This window comes from Sinocyclocheilus grahami, unplaced genomic scaffold (assembly GCF_001515645.1).
Source record: "Sinocyclocheilus grahami isolate Dianchi unplaced genomic scaffold, SAMN03320097.WGS_v1.1 scaffold314.1, whole genome shotgun sequence".
Taxonomy (NCBI): domain Eukaryota; kingdom Metazoa; phylum Chordata; class Actinopteri; order Cypriniformes; family Cyprinidae; genus Sinocyclocheilus; species Sinocyclocheilus grahami.
In genome coordinates this window covers 262,974-275,485 of record NW_015505493.1, presented here as the reverse complement: position 1 = coordinate 275,485, position 12,512 = coordinate 262,974, and positions in this window count along the sequence as shown.

Sequence of the window (12,512 nt, the reverse complement as noted above, 5' to 3'; positions counted from 1 at the left end):
TTATTTTAAGTCTTGATGTCCTATACGTCGTATGATGTCGTATGGTATAAGTACCAAAAACCATCTCAATATATTTTTACAGCTCCTCTCTCAGAAGCTCTGCAAAGAACAGGTCGATTTTGGCCTGTCTAATTAATATTCATGAGCCTCTCTTCTGATTGGCCTGTTGTTTTCTGAGTGATGCACGGCCAGGCCAACCACAGGTAACTAGGGTCATGTATGCTGTAGCCTGCTGTGGATTGGTGATACTCACAAGTAAGATCAATAGAAACACCGGTAATGATGGTCACTGCTGAAAGAAATTACATGTTTGAGCCGAACTCAGACCCCGAATCGGCGACGACAAGAGACAACCAACCACCTCCTCAAACGCGCTTACAACAGGATGTTTTAGAATGGTAATTCATGTTTTTTTTTTTCAAACGCCGAATGCAGTAAATACAAACCTGACCAGCCGAGCGTTTGCGATCACGTGAACATGAAGAAACTTGTACAAATGTGGATGGGTGACATGAATGGAAATGATTCCAGATTGGCAATGTAGTATTTGGTTTCTGTATTCTGTACTATATTTTCCTGCGCTCAAACCTGCCAATCTAAACGCCGTGTATGGCGTTTGAGGTCATTTGTGAATTAGCATAGACTTATAGTCTAAATAAAACAATTTGCAACTGTTACTATTATTACACTTGTATACAAAACTTTGTATTATGCTTGTTATAGAGTGTGTGACGTCATGTGCACTACGGTTGACGCGGTTGTCACGGCGACCGTCACAGCCCTACTGTGCAAAGAAGTAGTTTCCTGACATCCAGACTGAACAGCGTTTTCTCGACATGTTTCCGTGTTGTTGTTGCTCAGCAATGGCATGGACGCGATGTTGTCTGGGGGTTTGGCAAAAGGAGAGTGGGACGGTGGGCGGTGCTCGGGGTGGTGACTGAAGGCGGTGACTGTGTAGTTCTGACGTCACCTTTTTACGCAAGTCACAATGGTTTGTGAAAAATCACAGCTACTTTATGCAGGCAGTGTAGTATGGTAGTTGGTAGTTACATAGCACCTAGACCTCAGTTATCATGAAAAAAAGCCAGGACATTTCAGTTTTGATAATATTGGACCTTTAACATTTAATCTCTTGTAGAAGCAGTTTTGTACAAGCATAAATTGTAACAAGCAGTTGTTGAAATCCCTTTTTTAATTATCTCCAGTGACTTAATATAGTCTATCTGAATCAAAATATCAGTAAACATATATTTAGTTTTAGTCATTAAATTATTGTGCCAAATTTAGTAGCTTTTTGTCAGTAAAATGCATCTGAAAAAATAAATAAAATATAGTTTTATGAATTATATGAAAAATGTATATATTATCATATTTTCAGAATATTACTAAACATCCAGTTTGTAACATAAGATGTGCTTACTGTTTAAAGGTTATAAAAGATGCATGCACCTAATAAATACAATTACCAATTCAGTTTACCACAGATCTTAAAAAAAGGCAGTTTAACTCCATTAGCAAATTTTTTATTTATTTATTTTGCAGAAGTATCTGTATTTCAATATCTGATAGTATTGTTAGTTTATATTTAATTTTAATTAATTTTAAAAATACAAAGCCAAGAAAATAAAATCACATAATGGAGGAAGAATAGTCCTGTTCCCTTTGTCAGAAATGAATTATACTTCTTACTGTCAGGAATTAACTAGAAAGTTATCAGAGCACAGATTCGGCAGACACTGATGTGTTTCATTATTCTGATGAGGGTTTTCTCTGTTCACTCTCTTGTGAGCAGATGCACACGTTATTGATTGACTCTATCATGACTGGAGTGTGAGTGTGGTGTTTTTCTGTCAATTACAGTAATGTTTATCATGGCTCATCATCATACGTCATTGTTATGCACTTTTACACACACACACACACACACACACACACACACACACACCACTCTCCCCAGATTGCCCTCTTACTAGGGAGTACTAGTTGACTTTAATGGCTGCCATCAACCCTGCCCTCTCTCACACTCTCTTTCCCCCCATCACTTCCTTTCTGGATGAACAGGGCACACATATTATAAATGAGTGTATGCTGCAATTTTCAGATATGATCTGCTGTCTTCTCTTACTGTGTTAGTTATGTGGATGGTTTTTAGAGATTAGTTTAAGAGAAGAGATCATCAGTGTCAAAATATTGCTATAAATTGGGATCAGGCCATCCAGAGCCCATTTGGTCAATGTTAGGAGCATCATTTTGCTTTGTCAATCTCCGACTGACTGTCATTACTTTCTTGCTTGTTTGTGTTTATTTTTGGTACTGTTATAATACTGTTCCCTCTATGTATTGCTAGCACCACCAAAACCCCCTCAATCCTCTTAACAAATACTTAGGAAAACATACCTCTATTACAGCCAATGAGATTCTTGGAATGTATATGCAAAACAAATACTTAAGAGTTTTTAATATTTAATAACACTGCTAAATGCAACCTTGAGCAAATCCCAAAATAAATATCCATTTTCCTAATGTACATTATAATACCTAAATTCACTTGTAGCTTTAAAAATGATTGATTTCAGTTTTTGATTTTATTTATTAAGACAAAATAGTACAGATTTTTAATGTAGGCCATTTATCAGTTTTAAGCCATAACAAAATATAATATATAATTATTGACTTATCAGTATCAGCCAATTGCAATATCCTGAATTGTAATGTTTTACATGTTAAACATGTTAATTAAAATTAAAATCAACCTAATTAACCTAAAATCTCTTTGTGCTTTGCACACCTATAATGTTATGTCTCAGATATCTTTTCTAATAAACCCTCTCTTATATATCCTAAAGTTCAGATAATTAAAACATATCTTTTTACAGCAGTGTGGGGCTTTACAAACCGAGTTCTGCTCTGTTTGTACATTTAATCCAGTTCCCAAGTCTAGCCTGGCCTATCGTGCATCAGTGGGTCGAACTGCTTATTGAGTCATCTGAGGTTCTCTGTGTTTACATACACATCAGCCTACTGTACACTAGTAACCTGTGTGTTCTATAGGCATCGCTTTGAAGCCAGGATAAGCTCTGCAATGAATTGAGCTGTGCAGGATAATAAGCCAAATCTAGGGTAAGTTACTGAAGTGCTTGTGTTTTTAGCATTGTGTGTGAAATACAGTAATAATTACTCTACAGCTGCATACAGACATCTTAATGCTACCTAGATTACAGATTTTATCCTCAAAGCTATTGGTTTATTCCATCAGCCTACGGTACACTAGTAACCTGTGTGTTCTATAGGCATCGCTTTGAAGCCAGGATAAGCTCTGCAATGAATTGAGCTGTGCAGGATAATAAGCCAAATCTAGGGTAAGTTACTGAAGTGCTTGTGTTTTTAGCATTGTGTGTGAAATACAGTAATAATTACTCTACAGACATCTTAATGCTACCTAGATTACAGATTTTATCCTCAAAGCTATTGGTTTATTAATTTGAAGCATTCTTGTTCCCGATTTTCAAAACACATGGTTGCATAAGGTTCACAAATAGAAATCGATGCAAATGTAGAAGATTGTTAGATAGCAAAGCAACAGTTATAACTCTAATGGAGCTTATTAAACAACAGAGGCGTAACTGGATGAAACACCTGACTTAACCCGATACTGTGAAAGAAAAACAAAGTTTGGGTTGAAATTTTCCTTTGTCTAAAATAGACTTAATATTAAAGAAATATTGCAGTTGAGCTCAGTCAACAGCATTCACAAATAAATGAATAAATAAATAAATACAAATTTTCCCTTTTTTTCTTAAAAAATAAGCAACATTTTGGGATGCAGTCAGGCACTCACTGTTTCTCACAGTTTTCGTAGTATAGTCAAAAGATGTAAACAATATGTATGTTAACATAATTTTAGTGCGAATAACAGCTTACTGACATTTTTTTTGGTGTAATGTTATATATAATTTCACAACTTTATTGCCATGACAGTATAACGACAAACCCTAAATCGACCATGAAAATGATGAGAACAGCTTTACAGCTCAAATAATAGTTTTTTTTACATTTATAAAAAATTAATTGACAAGTTGATTGAGCTGATCTTGAATTAACCCATAGTATTTATTTTTACCTATTTATTTTCTAAATGCATGTTATTGAGTTTATTGTGAACAATTCATCCATTACATGTTTAATTTTGTTGACAGTTAAGTTTTTTATCAAAATATCGTAACTTTCATAACTATCATAACTATCTTCCAGTAAAGCGACAGACTTCCCTCTGGCGATGTGTGCTGTTTATCTACCTTCATCTGATCAACAACTGATTAATAAAGCCAAGTCCCAACCCTACAATTTTTTTTTCTTTTTAGATAATCCATTTTACTCTAATATATATCACTATATGGAAGAAGAAAAAATTCTCGCCATTGCATCAAAACCTTAAAAATTCAATGTACACGATTTACAACTGACCACAACTTGATTGGATGTTCTTCATTCCAGTGTTAAATTGTTTACTTTTAAACTTCCCTATAACGCTAAAACCACCATCAATCTTTTGATCAGTGTATAAACTGTTAGCTAGCATGCACATATTGCCAAAAGACTAATATTTAGAAAACACTTTAATCTCCCACTCTGTGCTTTTCCAGTGCAACATTCACCCACACTACACCTCAACAACACTCCAACATGCTATGCTACAAGTATCCATTCAAGCCATGCTAAAATGCACCAAAACAATCTGAATACTCCTATAAAAGTTGTGATTGTTGTGGCGGTCCAATTAATTTGTGTGGGGAAAAGCACTCTACAGTCTGGGGTGCACTTCATGTAGCTGGATGAAAAAAGGACTAATTGAATTATCACAAGTCTTTTAGGTCTCAAATATGAGCTTAAGGATAAGGAAGCTTTTTAATTCTGTATGGAAAGCTTCCAGCAGTGTTTCAGCCACCTCAGGATAAGGTGTATTCCCTGTGTCTCATTAATTGTGGCAGTTTTGTGCTTCCCTGTGTCATAAATAGCCCAGAGGACCTTAATGTTGTGCATGTACAGAGAGGAGTGGGTAGATCTGAAAGGGCTGTGCTGTGCTCCTCTCTCTCGCACTCTGTCCTGTTTAACTAGAGCTGAAGAGACTTTCAAGTGTGTCTGTGTCTTTGTGTTGCCTTAGTCCATTTGTGTCTGTGCGTGTGTGAGTGTTTTGGAGGTAGGGGTCTGAAATTTGTATGCAAGCGAGTTGGAGTCCCCCTCTTTCCCACTAGAATTTGTATCCCCTCACCTGCTCGCTGCAGCGACTCTAGTTCAAGTCAAGCAAACTAATATGGATGCACGTGCGAGGCACTTCGCAGCACCTGCACGAGTCTCCTCCATCTCTGTCCCTTCCTCTCTATATCTTTCATTTGCTCTCTCTTTCTAAGGTCACTACCTGATTCCTCTGGCTCTGTTTTTTACTGAATCGTACAGTTTCATCCTATGTGAGAGTTGAGTGTCAAATCATTTAATCCTTTTTGTTGTATAGAATCAATTACTTCAACGGTTAGTAAATAAATTTCACCTGTGTGTGTGTGTAATGTTTTTTAATGTATAATGTAATTTATATAAAATATGTCCCATAATAACAACAATATTTATTATTATTTTTATTATTATGAAAGAAAGAAAGAAAGAAAGAAAGAAAGAAAGAAAGAAAGAAAGAAAGAAAGAAATTAAAAGTACAAGAAATGTACAACACACAAACTTTCAAGTTTAGGAGATAAACAAAAATAGCAAAATTAGGAGTAATGGTAATGATACCATTAATAATAATAATGATAATAATAATAATGCAATAAGATAAAATGTTATGTTATTCCCATTAAACAAACAAAGAAATACATTTGGAAGTACAAGCAATGTAATCCACATAACCGTTGAATATTTCTGTCTTGAATATTTCAGAAGAAAAAAAAAATATCAGAAAAAAAAATCTAATAATAATAATAGGGCTTTCATCAAATCGATTAATTGTGATTAATCACATTCAAAAAAGTTTGTGTTTACATTATATGTGTGTATACTTATGTATATAAACACACACACACACACATAGATAATAGTGCTGATTAAAAAAATTAATTGCCAATTTTTCATTTGGAAGTACAAGCAATGTAATCCACATAACCGTTGAATATTTCTGTCTTGAATATTTCAGAAGAAAAAAAAAATATCAGAAAAAAAAAATCTAATAATAATAATAATAATAGGGCTTTCATCAAATCGATTAATTGTGATTAATCACATTCAAAAAAGTTTGTGTTTACATTATATGTGTGTATACTTATGTATATAAACACACACACACACACACATAGATAATAGTGCTGTCAATCGATTAAAAAAATTAATTGCCAATTTTGTCCTGAAATTAATCGCGATTAAAGTTTTTAAATATACTTTTATATTGCAATAACTTCGCATTCAATCTTCAAATTAATGTACAAACAACATAAAGACAGTATATTTTTAATATTTGTTTAATGGCATCTTTTTTTATGACGGAAATTGTTTTTCCCCCTTATATTTAACCATTGACTAGCCATTCAGCATTACAATATAATTGAGAGCTATCAATTTGAACATTTATTAGACTTAAAAAAATAACTTATAATTTAAGTGATCTTAAAACAATCTTCACATAAACCCATTATAATAAATGTAGTTTAGCTACCTGTGCCCTTCAGCAGAAATATACAGAAATTGAATAAAGCTATCAAACACTAAATTCTAAATTAAATATAGATGAATCCTTAAAGTTATAAAAGTGATTGATTTCTTCTTTTTGTTCTTTGATGAACAGACATCACAGCAGCTGGGTTATTAGGTTATTTGGCTGCTACTTCTTTAAGAGCTGCCGCTGCTGAACGTGACGCGGATCTGACAAGCAGCGTTATTTTCTCTCAACTCTCTTTACCCTTTCTGACCCACTTCAGGTCTTCTAATGAGTTGAATCGGGTGTGTTAGATGAGGGAGACAGTGCTGGGCTGCTCCAGGACAGTTTTGAAAACCATTTCAGAGATGTTTTCTTAAATGTGACTCATACATAATATATTAAATGTATGCACAGTTTTAAGGCAGCTTTAAATCGCCTTTTTGGTAACTTCATGACTTAACTGACCACGACATTGCATGCACGTAGTTTCATTCGCACTTTGTGTGTGCAATTGAAGAGCACGCGCTCCAAACACAGTACCGTTTCCGCGCTCGTTTGACTCATGCCTGGCGCTGAGGTGAAGATGGAGCACGCTCCTGAAACGTCTCCCGTTTGATGTGGTCATAAAGACGTTCTGCATCTAAATGAATGCACTTCTTGTCAAGAAAAAAGTGGTGACCAACCGTGGCCCCGCTCCTGCGTTAAATATATTTAACACGTTAAGCAAAAAAATGAATCGCTTGCGTTAACGCGCTCATTTTGACACCACTTATATATAATTATATTAAACACAAATATATAATTGTTTTCATATTTATATATAATGTATATTATATATAAATAAATATATTACATATATTTTCTATATACCGTATACATATAAATATACACAGTACACACACATATATTATGCAAACAAACTTTTATTTTGGAATGCGATTAATTGATTTGACAGCACTAACTAATAATAATAATAATATTTTACCTTTTTATCTATCCTTAGCACTTGCTATTTATTTCTGTAATTTATCATAACTTAAGCATGTCTATTTTGTGAAAAGACTTGAATAGCATATCTGCTTTGACTTGGGACATGAAAAAATAATTTACTTCTTACCGCTTGTCTCTACTATTACCATGTGTGAAGTATTCACAGAAAAAAGTCAAATAAAATAAAAATTCAGAAAAAGAGAGCCTCAGGACCACCTTGACCTTTGACCCTTGGCTTCTGACTTATGGCCCTTAGTGTTGTGTTAACTATCCTGATGACAGGAGCGGCTGAAAAGCAGAGGGAACATTAACAGATTTATCCTGAGAGAGAATCACAGAGTAAGGAGATATTTTTCACCCAATGACAAGTGGATGGAAGGACGGGAGTGAACTATGGGTAAATGATATCACCGACAGGGAGGCAAAGAGAGAGAGAGACCATGGAAGATGGGAATGGGGATATAAAATTTGAGAGATGGACACACAGAAAAGACTGCAAATGCTGAGACGGGACACTGGAGGAGAATGCAGAAAGAAGACAAACTTTCAGAGTTAGTGAGCGAGTGTCTATCCGGCCGAATACGCAGGCATTCAAAGGGGTCAAACCCCATTGAGCCTCTAAAATGCTGTCACGATAATCCAAGGCAAAGATCTTAGCCAGTCTTTCAAACAACTCTGGAATTTTTTACGCTTTCTCCTCCCTTTTCTTTCCACCCCTGTTTTGTCTCCCTCCCGCCCCACGTCCATCCTCAAATCTCTCTACCCCAGTATTCACAAAGTCATTAATGAGACATTCAAGGCTTGTCGGCCAGAGACATTGTGTGTCAAAGAGCGAGAGACAGAGCGAGAGAGCGCATCAAAGAAAGGAAAAGGGGAGTAAAGAGGGAAAGCAAACAGTGGAGAGGGCCCAAATGTACTCCCAGCTGAAAGCAGTTAGATCATGTTCTTTTCATGGTCCGATTAGAATCAAATCGATCCCTCAGCACCACCACCCCCTCCAACCACACACACACACACTTCTCTAAGCAACTCCAAAGAGCTCTTCCAACAAGTTCACGCTGCAGCCAGACGTCCACCTGAATGGTAATCAAGCTGCCCTGCTGAAATGTGATTGTAAATGGGACGTGGGTTAGAAAAACAGATACAAAAAGACAGAGACAGACAGAGAGCAAAACAGAAGAGTTGGGAAATGTCTCTACTTGATTGTATCCAAAATGCCACATTTACAATCAGCAAATGATCTGATAATGATATTACAGTTTTGTTTAGGGACGCACAATATATTGATATCATTTAAATTATCAGCCAATATTTCTGTTCTTTTTTTATGTGTATATTTAATACAGGATATTTAATTGTGTTGTTAATTTCCACTATTTTATGTACTGTAGATACATACTGTCATCTAATAATCACTCAAAGTTCATCTTTAAAAACTCCCTCCAATTATTTAATAACACTGTTAAATGTAATATTTAGAAAATCTCACAATGAATATCCATTTTGATACCGTACATTATAATGCTAATGCCTATATTCACTTGTAGCATTTAAAAGGATTGATTTTAAGTTTTAAATTTTTTTTAAATATTTTTTACTTTTGTATTGTTTATTCTTAAATATAGATCTTAAATAAAGATTAGACATCAAATAATTATACATTGCCTAAAAATGTAATAATAATAATAATAATAATAATAATAATACATCAAATAATTAAAAATAGAGTATAGCAAATATTTTTTAAAGAAAAAAAAGAATTGCATATAAAAATATGCAAAAGAAAGATAAAATACAGAAAAGCTGTTTTTTAAATTTTGTTAATATTGGTATTTTTCCGGTTATTGGTTATGGCAAGAAAATAATTAATTGTTAATTATTAATAATTAATAATTAACCATTCATTGGTTTTAGCAAAATATTATAATATTGGTGCACCTCTATTTTCATCTTAATGACTTTTCTTAAAGCCATTTGTAAATGTGTTGGATATATCCAAACACACGCAAACTATACTTTATAAATGGCTTTATTTTAGAAAAAAATTTAAATAAAATAAAAAAATTGAAATGTTGGTACAGACACAATGGATGGCTGGAGCCTAGAGATCTAAGAACGTGACATTGTATTGTTTAGCTGGTATTGCATACAGGGTGATTTAGTCGAGTGGGCATTTTAGAAATGCATTGGAAGGATTTCGTGCACGAGTGTTTTTGTATCGTGGAAATTTCGTGTGCAAGTGGCATTGTGGCAGAAAAATTTAGTGGTTTAGTAACGTGCTTGGGGTCTTTTTAATGAATAAGGTAGAATTGTGCGAGGGGTATTTAGTGTCATAGTACCAAGTGCTATTAGACTCACTCAACCAATAGATGACACTAACATTCTCTTAGCAGCTGCAGACACTTCAGCGAGAGCATCTAGAGAGGGAGCATTCACAGAGGTACGTGGGCCGTTGATGAAGTTTGTATGGGCGTAAGAGGACAGGGCACTGCCGATTCCTGACGGTGGGGTTTTTTCTGCAAGCGTTGTTGGTACACGCCACGGGGAGGGTTCATGAGGATAGTGTGTAGTGCAGATGTCTCTAACTTCGACACTTGCAGCTGGGCCAACAGCGAGCACCCCTGTGCTTTCATTCATATTTAATTAAATATTCAAATTTCTATAGAAGTACAGCATTTGTGGCGTAATGTTGATTACCACAAAAAATTATTTAAATATTATCCACGTGTCCCTCCTTTTCTTTAAAAAAAAAACTGGGTTGTTGTGAGGTATTTTCAATGTAAAATGAGGCTAATCCATAAACATTTAAATACGTACTGTTTCACTACTATAGCCACAAGATGTGGTGTGAAAAAATCACTTTTCTGTGTAAAATTGCATTAAACATTGACAATGACAACAGAACACCATAAACCCTAAAACAACTGTATAAATGATGCTTTACACAACTATACAGCTCAAATAATACAAATATTTCAGGCCTGTTCACACAGTATACACGGTATAGAATAAGTATAACATTTGAATAATCTAATTCAATGAGAATAGTGAAGTTCACACCACAACAAAATATGTAAAATTATGCACAATATATAACACAATACAAAATTATGACACAGAGGAACAATATTGTTGAAATCTTTTGAAATCTTTTCTTTTTTGAATAATATATATATATATATATATATATATATATACATATATTGTATATGCCTATATATATATATATATATATATACACACAGCATTTAAAGTGGCAAACTGCAGCACACCCTTATGATAAACAGAATGTTATTGTCCATTGGTGTGGATGCTAATATAGTTATTATAGTTATCGTTCTTGGTGTGAATGGCCCTTTAAACAAAATAATTAATGTGGTTTTATTATTTAATTATTATAAATTAATTATATAAATAATTATAATCAATTAATTATAAAAAAATATATATTTATAATTGTATTATATAATTATAAGCTTCACATTTTTTTTTGCTTTTAAATCCTCTAAAAACTGGCCCCACTCACTTCCATTGTAAGCTCCTCTCACCGAAACCTCTATTTTTGTTTTTCTCTAAAGAGAACTAGAGATGAGTGATTTTTGTGTGAGTAGAAACAAACAACAACAAAAAAACTGTCATTTGAGATTAACTTGTTTTTTTCTTTTAATCTTAAAAGATAAAAAAAGCAACAAATATAGCCGGCCAGTTGATCTCTCTGGTTACTGTTTAACTGCTGTGCAGCTGCTCTGTAAGTGAGTGGGTGGGACCACCCTGTGGTCTGTTACATTGACACCTCTCTCTCCATCTCTCCAGTCTTCCCCTTTTCACCTTACGCTCGCATTCATTCACTCTGCAGCTGCATCACCCGACCACTTTCTCTCAGCCAAACTCTCGCTCTCTCTGTCTGTATTTGTCTCATCCAGTCCAGAAGATGGATGGAAGAGGTTCTAAAACAGGCCAACAATAGTCGCTAGCGCAAGGTGAGCTCTTGCAGCTGTGCTAACTGGCTAGCATGAACGTCACAGTATGGCAACAGTATGCTTTTGTTCTGGCTCACAGCCTGAAAAGGGCCATGGGGGGGTTTGCATGGCGCACTGGCGCTGGGTCATTTTTCTCTCAATGTGCCAGTGCTACCCTTCTGCCCCTGCCTCGCTCCTTCCACAGCTGTGTGTGTGCGCTAGCGATAGCGGGAGGAAATGCGAGGGCATGGGGATGATGGAATACGTGCGTGCGGCGGGCGGTTGGGGCCTGTTTTGGGCGCGTTTTCCCCGCCGCCCTATTAGAGGCTTGTTTATTGGCCTTGTGATGCCATTGTCCTGCATGTTCAGGGGCGGCCACACTGCGTAATTGGCCGATTGGCCACGCTCTGCAGCGGCGGAGGTGATTTATAATGTGGCCTGAATGGGGCTGACTTCATAACGTCACAGGCTAACGCTGAATAAACGCCAGAGAAACGTTAATGAAAGGATGAAACGTCCACCGAGCCCTTTGTGTCGGTGTGAAATCGGCGATTGGGACAAAGAGAGTCGCTGGAGTCCCTTCTTTCTCCCTCAGTTTCTATTTTTCTCCACTTCTGCCTCTTTATTAATCTCTTTTTCCTCTCCCTTTTCTTCACTGTTTATCTACATCATTCGCTCTCCTTTCTCCCTTTTTTACGCCTTGTCTCTCTCTCGCTGTTTTTCCATCTCTCTCTGTCTTAGCTAACCTCTGGCCCTTTTCTCTCTCCCTTTTTCTCTCCTTCTTCTTTGTACTGTCTTTGTTAATGCCTCTGTAGATGAAGTTGTTGGCTCTCACTTATTCTCTCCTTCTCATTCAGTCTCCCTTGTTTTATCTTAATCTTTCA